Source organism: Typopeltis vanoorti, chromosome 10 (assembly GCF_054136105.1).
Source record: "Typopeltis vanoorti isolate ZY-2024b chromosome 10, IOZ_Tvanoo_1.0, whole genome shotgun sequence".
NCBI classification, from domain to species: domain Eukaryota; kingdom Metazoa; phylum Arthropoda; class Arachnida; order Uropygi; family Thelyphonidae; genus Typopeltis; species Typopeltis vanoorti.
Genome location: NC_143558.1, coordinates 45473020 through 45485706, shown reverse-complemented (window position 1 = coordinate 45485706; position 12687 = coordinate 45473020). Strand labels below are relative to the sequence as shown.

At 34.5% G+C, this 12687-nt stretch overlaps 1 long non-coding RNA gene across 1 annotated transcript in view; it reads right to left on the bottom strand.

Annotated features, from left to right (window-relative positions):
* Positions 1–327: 327 nt before the first annotated feature.
* Positions 328–12687, bottom strand: part of LOC150102383 (uncharacterized) — a 38036-nt gene continuing 25676 nt past the window's right edge. The window contains exons 3-4 of the long non-coding RNA XR_016548944.1: positions 11380–11483; positions 328–588 (exon numbers count right to left, since the gene is read on the bottom strand). This is a non-coding gene — a long non-coding RNA (uncharacterized LOC150102383). The remainder of the gene's footprint in view (positions 589–11379; positions 11484–12687) is intronic.

Sequence of the window (12687 nt, the reverse complement as noted above, 5' to 3'; positions counted from 1 at the left end):
TAGAAACTTAAGTTATTAAAGGAGTTCTATAAGAGCGATACAAAGAAAAGTTTTGAACACATGACAAATAGAGATCTAGGGTTTACCCCTGGAAGTTGGGTAAGAGTGTGGTTACTAAGGATGTTTATTTCTTGGTGGGTAGTGAATGAGTGGAACAGAATTCCCAGAATTAGTTATGAGTGGCTTGAGAATGAATGAGTTTAAGGAGAGGTATGATACGCAAGCATGGGTCTCACACAATAAGTCTTCTGACTCCATGGAGATACCTGTAAAATAATAACGTTTTAGAATTAAACAAGAAAGAGGTGTTGATTTACAAACATATACTGTGACTCTAAGAGTAGTATTTTATCTTTCATTGCAATGGTATACAGAAACTCTTATATCAATATTGAAAATAAAGTAAAAAATACACTAAGTTTTTAATAACTATTACAATTCTTGTACATGATATCAAAAAGAAATAAGTAAATCTAGCTATATTATTTCATCAGTTTTCATCTGTTTTATCTTGACTATTTTGTCTTTCATTTTCTCCAAAGACTGACTACTGTCCTCCCAGTCATTAATATCCATATTTTTAATTTTCTGGTGTGAAAGAAAACAGTTCCACATTAGACAATTGTAAATATTACAAATAAGAAAGCAAGAAATAAAAATAAACTTTTTCTATATGAATTGAAGTAAGCATTTACATTAATACATTTAATTAATGCATTTAACTCATATTTTAAATTTTGAACAAATTGCAGCCTGGGAAGGATCTGAATATTGCATCAAGGTGACAGAACAGGCAGTAAAAGACACTCCATTTCTTCCTACTGTTGAGTAATACCTATTTACAAGTGGCATCACCAGGTAGTCACTTCATCTATCACATTATCCCCAGTTTCAAATTTAAATGCAACAAAGTTGTATTTAAATTTGAAAGCTCAATTTATTTATATTAATTTATTATTCTTGGTAATAAGAAAGAACTTTTAGAATAAATTATATAATATGAAAACTCAGAACTTAATGTAATAAGATGTATTTATAAATAAATTTATTTATTTAAAAAAATAAATTTAATAATCTGGTCTTAAACAAAAATAATATTATTATGCACGCTCTCTAGGGAGTCCGAATATTCAGAGGGAGGGCCATTTTAGTCACTTATAGCTCTTCTTGAAGATGCACTTGCAACATATAACAGCAGCCAATTCCACACACAATCCATGAAAAGAATCTGGACCTTATATGCTTTTTAACATCCCTAGTTCCCAGGGATGACCCAAAGTTCTGCTTGCACCAGCCATAAACTTCAAAATCTTGTTTGTATCTGTAGTGCTTCCTGGTTAGTAAAGAGGACAATGTCTCTACTCTTCAAGCTTCAGAACAAAACATTTATGGTATGGCTCAGATTAACTAAGACTCAAATCCAATCACTGTACTAAATGTATAACATCTTTAAAAACCTTTTGTAGATAGGATACACATAAAAAATTAATTTTTTTCAAAGTGATTACCAAAACATCCTTTAGATTTTAAATCACTTTGTCATCTCCAATTCCTTTTATAGTGCTCCTTCCTGCATTTCCTAGCAAATTTGACTCTATGTGTACACTAAAAACTTTAAACTATGAGATGATTTTCTTTCAAGAAATCATGGTATTCTACTATACTGATATGTTATAAAATATACACTTGTGGGGAAAATAAAACTGCTGCTTTATATTCTGAAATTCAAACAGATTGGGATCAAATAACTTCAATCAGAATAAAAAAAGTAAGTCGCACAAAGTCTGTTAAAAAACATATTGGAACTGACGTGACTGCACAAAGAATAGAAGATGGGATTTGGAGTTTAATCTCCTTCAAAGTAAGTCCTCTACCCATTGTTGAAATCTGTGTTTGAAAATTTCTGTTTTTGTTTGTGGAACACACATCAAATCTGTAGTCAACTTTTCTTTTTTTGTTTTTTAAAGCATCAAGAACAAAGAGGAAAAAAAAGAAGTCACAGAGTTCAGTCTTATGAATATGGAAGTTGCACTGTATTTATGGTTCTGTTTCTGGACATGTTGATATATATAAACTCTGAAATACACTTTATGTTGAAAATTAAGTCATGTGAACCTATAGAAATTTCAACCTCTTCTACTATCTCATGCATGATTAAATGGTGACTATTTCAAATGAAGTGCACTTTTAAGTTTCACCCAAAATTTCATATTGATGCGTGTTGTCCCAAAATGGCACTGCACTTATTTTTCTACTAAATAAACTATTTTCTGTTTGTTTACATTGATTATTCGAATAAACTGCTATGATAAAATAAATCAGTGGGACTGTTTGTTTGTGTATTTAATAGTCACTGGGCCAGAACATACAGAATCAATAAGTGGCATATATATATAGGTCTAAAAACTATATATAAAAATGAAAATAACAATGTATATTATTTCTGGGAAAACTCCCATGTTACTCCTCTTTATAAACTATTATAATTGCAGCTATTTTGCCTGCTTCAGTTTAGGAGTACCCCTGTTTAAATGTCATTGGCTATTTACTCATGGATTCTTAGGGCATTATGAGTGTAGATGTACTAAAAAGTATATGTAGCCTAAGGAATAGAAAATTGCACATACCTTTTTCTGGGTGTTGTGGCTTTTCCTCAGTCTGCGATGTCGAAAACTGCAGAGTGTGTGTGTGGGGGGGTAGGCAGTTTGGTAGAATAAGTTAGAAAAACCCGGGTTTCTTTCGTAATATATAGAAACATATACTTTTATATAGGGTGGGGAAAAAAGTGAAAGGGTTAATTTTTTAAAATAGGGAGGGGGAAGGGGAAAGGTGGTTGACGGGGTGTGGACCGTTTCGACTATTCGTGGTCGTCATCTGAACACATTGGGAAAGTGGAAGCTATGTCAGGTCGGGTGGGTGCTTCTGCTTTAGAGGTGTTTGTGTTGTCTCCTATTGGTTGGGGTTGTGACCTCAATTTTATGTTGTAAAGCTTCCAAACCTCGGAGATTATGTAGGGCCTGTGTACATTGATAGAGTTCGCGTCACACTTTATAGCTATTGTTTCCGATATTCTGAGCATTGTTTCATTGTCTTGTCTGTCTATTATGATGGCCTTGTCTATCTGCGGGGTGTGTTTTTGTTCAAGGGCGTGAACAGCTATTTCTGTTTTTCCTGTGTTTTGTATATGATTTTTCTTTTTGATGTTGCGTTTTTTAGTGTTTAAATGTTCTGGAATAGGGATGTTACAGTCACGGAAGTGTTCTTGTAGTCTTGCCCATAAAGACCTGATGGTGGAACCTGTGTAGGTGATGTCACAGTCTTTTTGGCAGGGAAATTTATAGACTACATTGTGCTGTTCAAATATTTCTTTTTGTGTGTGAGGTTTGGTGGATTTTAGGAGAAATATTTGAACAGCACAATGCAGTCATTGGATATAGTAAGGCAAGGAAGGCAATGGGAAACTACCTTGCTCATAGTCATGAGCAAGGTAGTTTCCCTAGTATGGTAGCTTATAGCTATCCCCACCAGCCATGGTGGTAGCTATATGGCTGAGGGAAAGAATAGAATTGAATAAATGAAACATTTCTTAAATGTATACTAGGTAATATAAATAAATTACCTAGTATACACAATTATACTAGGTGTTTCATTTATTACCTATTGTGTAATATTTATTTATTACACAATAAGTAATAAATAAATTACATAGTAATAAATCACAGGCTAGACTGCGATAATTTAATTTTGGGCTTAATTTGGTAGAGTTTGTCTGATAATCTGCCAGTAATCTGTATGTAGTACAGGCAGATGATGGATGTTTGAGAGACAAACTGACCTAGCTGCAGTCTTCTGTTGGAATCCAACAGAAGACTGCAGTTGAAGTGTAAACGTATGTTGAAGTGTAGCTTCCATAACTGAAAGAGGTGGTATTAAATTTCAGAGGGAGCACTGAATGTTTCTATAGCTATAGACTTATTGCCTGAAGAGTACCTTGCAAGTCTGACTATATTATGCACCTTTTATAGTGATGCAATCTGATATATTTTAGTGAAAGCTCTATCACATACAACTCAGCTGTAGAGTTGTTACACTCAGTAGGATTTGTGTAGATATAATGCTGTCTGGAAATACAGCAAAAGATCCCACTAGGTCCTCCAATTCTGAGCCATCTGTGTAAACGAACACAAAATTAGAGTATTCAGTTCTATGAGCTTCAAAGAACTGCTGGGATGGAAAATTTCAGCAGCTTGCTGAAAGAAAAGTTATGTGGCAATCATACATGCTGACATGTATGATTGCCACGGTGGAAATGTGTTTGGTGGCATCTATGTTGCCTACCATAGCTGGCAACATAGTCTACTAGGGTAGGCAACAACACAGTGCCTATCTGAAGTTGTAGTTGGCAGTGGGTTCTTTGAAGTCTTTGTTAGATAACCAGACTGCAGTTCCAGTATTACTGGTTGTATACCAACTTATTGGGGATAGAGTCGAGGATCAGTAGACTATCTCAAGGTTTTGGGAAGAAATCATGATCAAGTGCTGATTTTTTTTTTTTTTTTAATAATGAATGAGTTATGTAATATTCTATCTGAATTACAAAAACTACAATTGTTTTCTTTGAATGCTGATAATGTATTCTCCTGTTGACAAAATTGTGACTCAGGCACAACTGTTATGAACAATACATCTACTACACATGTTCTTTAAATGTCTGGTTATTAATGTCTATACCAAGGAATACTGAAAAGCTGTTAAAAGATAAGCTTCATTTGAAAAAAAGCTAATTTACATAACAGACTTGTGTTTCATAATCACTACTGCAATGTGGATATTATTCCTAACTTCATAAAAATCATGATCAAATCCCTTACTGTACATGAAATAGATCAAAAAGCAAGCAAGGACTTATTAATAGATCAGTTACATCGAACTATAAAACAGTTCATTTCAAATAATGCTCAAATTATAGATCTTGAAAATAACCTTAAAAACAATCTAAGCTAGAAACATTTTGATTTAATCTATGGAATTTCATTAATTCCAGCCAAAAATTAACGATCTTTATTCACCGAACAATGAAACAATGATTTCTGTTGATGTTCATCTATTCAACATACTTCTCTAAGAAACTCTTCAATTCGTACATACAGAAATTTCCCTGAAGATATTTTTACTCAATAAGCTACAGGTTCATATCCTACTGCATGCAGAAGTTTGTGAACATTTTTAGGTAGTAAATGAATTTTGCTGCTTTATGTGAGGTGATTATCTAGGCAAATGGAGGTTGAAACAATTCATGCTTGGTTTCTAGAGCATGTTTTTGATGTTTATCTAATTCTCAGCCCAACAACAGTAGTAAAATATATTAGGCATACTGTTTATATACTGCACCAAATAGTTTATATTTTGCTGACTTTGCAAAAAGGTTTAAACACTCTAAATCTAAATAAAATCAGACCTAGATATGCCTTTTAGATTTTATTATCAAAGAGTGTATAGATTTATAAGTGTGAAAAAATTTTATATAAAATAAAGGGAAAGCTATATAAAATAATGACCTAGTTACACGTTCATACAGTCTTCCATACTTTAAGGAAAAAAATTGTTGAGGTCAAACTTCTGACAATGCTTTTAAACAATCTGCAGTGACAAAAGTATAAATGCTTAACACCATGAAGTTTATCTTTATTACTGTTGCATTCTGAAGTTACCCCTTTATTTTCTCTGATAATTGACAGAAAATATAACATTTAACAGTTGTTTAGAAGTACGTCAGTTACTTTTATCTTCTTCATCTTGGTAAAACACTAATTATGTCAATAGAGTATTTTTATAATTCTTTTGTGGTTCCACTTCTTTTCTGTTGATACCTATTTTCAATTCTGTTCAGTTTGCGATTTCTGAACATTAAGGCTATATTTTTATAAAACCACATAAATTTGGTTTGATTTCGGAATGAATGAGGTTGACTAGCCACAGGATTCTTAGGGCTGATTACGAATTACTGCAACAAAGCATCTTCAAACGTGAATGTTCATCCAACAAAAGCCCTGCAGCCTTACTGCATAGTATCTAAATGATGAACTTTTCCATTTCCAAAGTGTAGGAAACTGTAATTTCTAACTGTGCCTTTTTTTTTTTAATGTTTTTAATTCACAGTGTATACATGTAGTAATTTTAATGTAGCAGTGTTTGCACTTAAAAGCCACTGTTTGCAGAGTTATCGTTCAACTGTCTGAATTTTCCTATTGATTTCCTAGCTAGTTCATTAAATGTTTAACACTTTCACCATGTGAAATGTCTTTCTTTTTTTTTTCTTTTTCTTTCTTTCTTTCTTTTTTTTTTTTTTTTTTTTTTTTTTTTTTTTTTTTTTTTTTTTTTTTTACAGAAAACCAACGTATATTTGGCATAAATAGCAGATATTTTTGTATAGTTTGTAGAAGGAAGAACCACCAAATTTCTGGGAAGAAAAGCCCTCCTGTTGACATATGAGGGTGGTCTGAAATGTTCTCAGCCTAACAATGAAAAATCAAATTTATAATTTCAAAATTATTTTTCTTTTTCAACATAATCTCCCTTAAGACTAATACATTTATTCCTGTGCCATTATCCCATCCCTGCAGTGGTTCTCAGCAAGATCTGCAAAATACTCCTCTACAGCTGCAATCATCTCTTGATTCGAAGAAAAACGCTGACCAGTGAGGAAGAGTTTTAGTTTTGGGAAGAGACAGAAGTCAGAGGGAGCCAAATCTGGGGAATAGGATAGATGCTTCAACAATTCATACTGCAGATCCCTTAATTTTCTCATTACCAAAACACTTTTGTGGGCAGGTAATTGTCCTGATGAAAGATGATTTTCTTTTTCTTCAAACCGGGTTTTTTCTCACTAATTGTTTCGTCTAGTCTCGTCAAAAGATTGGAATAATATTCCACGGTTACTGTTTTACACTTTTCAAGATAATTAACAAACAAAATGCCTTTAGCATCTCAAAACACTGATGAGAAGACTGTCTTCTTTGAACAACAGGCTTCTGTCCACTGTTTTAACTGCTGTTTGGATTCTGGTGTGTAATAGTGAATCCAAGTCTCATCCATAGTAATAAATTGATGCACAAAATCAGTTTTATTGTTGTTAAAATGCTCCAAGCACTGTTCAGAGATTTTCATGCAAGAGCGTTTTTGATCTGCTGTGAGCAAGCACGGCATCCATCTTACACAAAGCTTTTTCATATGCAATTCTTCATGCAAAATATATCCTATACATTCTTTTGAAATGCCTATAGTCTCAGCAATTTCACACACTTTGACTAGCCAGTCATCCAATACCATAGCATGCACTTGAAGAATGATTTCTGGTGTTGTTACACTTTTTGGATGTCCTTCACATGGATCATCTTCAAGGCTGGTACGGCCACGTTTAAACTTGGCAGCCCATTTCTTAATTGTCAAAAACGAAAGAGAAGAGTGCCCATAAACTTTTATGAACTTCGAATGAATTTCTTTTGGCATTAAACCTTCTTTTACAAAAAATTTTATAACCACACGATACTCAATTTTATCCATTTCAAGGGACACAGACAACACTTTTGCTTCAGACAACTGTATAAAACAAACTACTCTATAGAATGACTTGCAATTTCATATGTATGCTTATGACAGATGTACCAACTTTGAAAAAAAAAATCAGCCCCTCGTGTATATATGTCCACGTGGTTAGCCTAGTGGCTGTGCATTTCGCAACCGTATGCCTGGGGAAAGAGTGTCCTAGGTTCGATGAGGAGCTGAAGGATCTTCCTCAGCCATAGCCATGTTAGCCTGTTTTAGGCATGGACAGTAGGGTTTTCCCCCCAGTTTATCCTGAGGTTTTTCATCCCTCAAAGCAGGCAAATCGGCCTTGAGACCTCACACTGCGGATATAGGATATACCGAGGCGTAAGGCTGACCACCTTATTCTGTGAACGGTTTGAGGTCCGATGATTAATAAACCCTTGACACCGCAAAGTAAAAGAGGATAAAAGGAAAACGAGATGAGATATATATATATTCCCCTATTCATACCTGAATAAACAATAATGATGTACTTGATAATGGTATTAAAATCAATCCAACATTAAACTCATCAATTGAGGTAAATCTGAATATTTGTTTTAAACTGGTATGGAAAATATCATGTTTAACACGTTCACTACCTCTGGCATAGTTTGTTACTGCATGCCAAGCACTTTCACTTCTTCAAGATCCGTACGAGTAATCTCGGCCGGCGGTAATCGACATATGAGTATATTGGTAGTTGGCTTGTGAGGCTCATATACCAACTATGAGTATACATACATTCACTGCTACGCTACACACACCAAGCACTTTCACTTCTTCAAGGTCAGTACGAGTAATCTCGTGGCCGGAGGTGATCAACATATGAGTATATTCGTAGTTGGCTTGTGAGGCTCATATACCAACTACAAGTATACCCATAGTTGGCAGCAAACGTGTTAAGTAAAAAAAGTATTTTCTTTTAAACAGATATCAAAAAAAAAGAAGTGGAGTGCCAATTCTTTACACACCTAATCACTTATTTCAGGTTTTGTCTGTAATGAACTGCAGTGATATTAAAAGGCTAGGGGGCAGAATATGTAGCATTTAGACCAGAAGTTATCACTCTTTTGAATATCTGTACTATAAAATCAAAAATACAAAGGATGGCATATCACAAGGGGTGGGGACATTTGTTTTAAAAAATATTGATCTCACTATAGCCAGCATGAATGGCCAAGTGGTTAGCATATCCGCTCTCCAGCCAAGAGGCTGCAGGTTCGAATCCCACCTAAACATGGATGTTTGTGATTGTCTTTCACCTTCGTGCAGTCATTCATACAAGTGAATAAACAATCTTCCAAGATGGACTGGGTTACCAGTCCATCTTGGGAGAAGTAGACCCAACCCTCCTGTAATGGGAAAGGCCTTCACCCTGTAGTGGGTGGAAAATAGGCTGATCATCACTATAGCAAAATCCTAGGGAACAAAGATACAATATGCTGTGGTAGACAGTTTGCTAGAGTGAATTTCACTTAGAATAGCATTCATGCTATGAAGGCTTTGGCTGGAACTTCCTCACAGTTTATTATAATGAAAGCATTCACTATAGCCACATTTGTTATAGTGACAGTCAGCTGTAAATAGTCAAAATAGTTAATTTCACATATTTCTGACATCATCATAAATTACATTCGAATTCTTAATACACATCTTGCTAATACACTATTACATAACTTAAATTGTGAAAGGTAAAAATTTTAAATAGGTGGCTTAAAGATTATACTTAGATAATAGAGAGGATACTTCCACATAGTCTTTTAGGGAATGCAGAGAACCAACCAGGACTTCTGACCCAATGTGCAAACTTCAACTTCTCACGGTGCATTCCAAACTATATATCTGGATCCTAAACAAATGAAGATGGGCTGGAAATTTGGGATTTATCTGACCAAACTTTATTCTGCACTGGCTTAAATCAAAAGAAAATGATATATGACAAAATTAAATGTCAAGCTGGGTGGGATATCACCTGGCCAAACAAGGCTCTGCTGTTTTTATGAGGAAATCAAAATAAAGAGTGAAAAGTCAGCTACTGGAAAATACTGGAAAAAACTCATCATCACCAGAACTCAAACCAGACACCATCAATAAGAAGTATCAGGTGAAAAAGAAGTGTAACTTGTAGAAAAATTAGAGAAATGTCATGTTGAAATAATTGGCATTATCAAAATAAAGAAAAAAAACTGTGATTCTTCTAAATAAAGACAAGGTGTTCTATTCAGGCAATAATGATCAAGAAAAGGAAAGATTAGCTATAATATTCAACAATAAACATAATCTACTTGGGCAGGCAATTTCAGGAAAGTAATGTGTGTTAACATCAAAATGGGGATTCAGACAACGAAATTTATTAGGGCCTATAGTCCAAATGATGGGATTATTAAAGAAAAAGGGTAGAAATTTTTCAAGCCATCAGAAAAGTCAGCTGACAAAGGGAAAAAGTTGGCCATTGCTAGAGATCTAAACAGCAGAGCAGGAAATGAACACCAGACATACAGAAATATTAGCAAAATTTGAACAAGAGCAAAAGGCAATAATAATGGTAAGCACTTACTGGTTTTCTGTTCAGCACATGGACTACTCATTAATAATACCATGTTCTAACAAAAAAAAAGTGCACAAATTCACATAGATAGAAGGCACAAGAAAAGTGTTCCTATGTTATATTGTTAACAGCGATATCTTCACAATGGTTCAAGATATACAGAAGATTTTAAATAGGAAGTCATCAACATTTAGTTTTGAGTAGGATAAAAATGAATGTCAAACTGAAAAGAAAAATATACACAAAAGTTTTAGAAGTTACTATGATGAAAGAACCTCAGTAGTTCAGTCAGTATAGATGAAGCCCTTTGGTCAAAAAGACCTGGGTTTGATTCTGGTCCAAAACTCGAGGAACCTTTATCTGGTCTCTTTCAACTAAAAGTGAGGTAGCAGGTCTCATATTGGTTTTATAACTCAGGTTTTTTGTCCCTCAGAATAGGAAAACTGGCACCGTGAACATAGACGAATCTAGAGTCATAAAATACATATTTAATCCTTCATTTTAGAAGGGCTCAACCTGTCCTAAGGGATGGGGGGGAAAAGGGGAACCCCATATGAAATAAATAAATAACTGTGATGAAGGCACTAAAACAGGTAAGATCCTGCTAATTGATAAAAATAGAATGTTATATTTGGACAACAGTGATGATAAGTGAAAGGAAGATGTAGTGATAGAATTGAATGTGAAAAAATAAGCTTTTGATTGTCAGACAATTTCAAGTATATTTATTTGGGCAAATTTAAAATGCAGAGTTAGACAATAAAACTTATTTGTACTGTAAACAATTTGAAAATGAAACTTATTTCTATGACATACAAAGGATTCCACTAAGTAAGAGGTGGAAGAATTTTTCAAATCATTAGAGACAAGCTAGTAGACATCAAGAAAATGGAAAAGTTATCTGTTGGAGATTTAAACAGTAAGATGTTTGGGGAAATTCGTAGAAAAGAGCAAAAGTAATAATAATGGTAAGTGCTTTAGTGATATAAAATATGAGCAAGGTAATTTAATCGGAGATGGTTTGATCACTAAAACAGAACAGGAGAGGAAAGAGTAGCAAAACATACATTTAATGCCAGAAAAAAAGATCCAGAGGAAGACCAAGATTCAAGGAAAATTGATGCAGTGTTCCTTTTAATAAATGTAAATAAACAATTGCTGTAAATACCATTGCAGTTCTGCAACCTATAAGCTTTAAAAAAAAAAAAAAAAAAAAACTGAGTATATGTCATTTGATTTACCTGAAGTGTGCACATTTTGATTTGAATGGCATCTTCTTGGAGGTTTAGGGGGTGGTGATCGTCCTTTGGAATAATAAACATCAGAGGAACTTAATCCTTGTAAACTGTAATAGTTGAAAAGTAATTATTAGCCCTATTATGTAAATATAAGACATATATATATATTGCTTATGATAAGTGATGACCTATGTCCTCTAAGAGAATTTGAAAGGAAGTGAGACAAATGATTTAGAGCATATGGTGTGAGGTAGAAGTAGGCAAGACAGGATATTTAGTGGGGTGTTGCTACAGACCCAGGAGCACAGAGGATGGGGACCAGGAGATGTTTAGACAGCTAAGTTTGGCAAATGCAAGAAGAATGATTGTTATGGGAGATTTTAACTTCAGTAGTATAAATTGGAGAGAGGAAGATGCATGTAGCAATAGGGGAATGGAATTTCTAGAATTCTTGAGGGACAGATGTCTTAGGCAACATGTAACAGAGGGAACAAGAGGTTCAAAAGTTTTGGATTTGGTTATAGCATCAGAAGAGTTGATAATAACTGAGTTGACGTCTCTCCCACCAGTTGGAGAGAGTGACCATATGGTGTTGACTTGGAAAATTAATAGACATGCAGGAGTATCAAAGAGACGGGAACTTATGTGGAATTATAAGGCAGGTGATTATAATAGTCTTAGACGTCAACTTCGGGAAGTTTCATGGAGGGAGGAATTGAAAGGCTGGGATATCACTAGAGCGTGGGAAATTGTGAAAGAATATTTGTTATCAGCAATGGTAAGTTGTATACCACGAGTGAAGAAGAGGACGCAATTTGGGGTAAAGTGGATGACAAACAATATTAAACAGGAATTGCATGCGAAAAAGAGGCTATGGAAGAGATATAAGGAGACAGGTGAAGAGAAGATGCATGAAGAATATAAGACACAGGCCAGAAGAGTGACTAGTGTGGTAAGGAAAGCGAAACTGGAATATGAGAGGAGATTGGCCCTAAGATCCAAAGAAAATCCTAGGGAATTTTTTAGCTATGTGGCCAGTAGGAGGAGAAATGACTGTGGAAAAATGATATTGTGGGATAAAAATGGGAATAGAGTGACTGATGCAGAGGACATAGTGGAATTGTTCAATGAACACTTTATTGGAATATTTCATCCTAGAGGAGTTGGTTATAATGCTAGAGGGATAGGACTAGTTTGAGGTCTGGAGTTACAGGAGGAGAGTGTGTTTCAGATACTGAGTACTCTGGATGTCAGTAAAGCTGTGGGACTGGATGGTATTTCACCACGAGTTTTAAGAGAATGTGCTAGGGA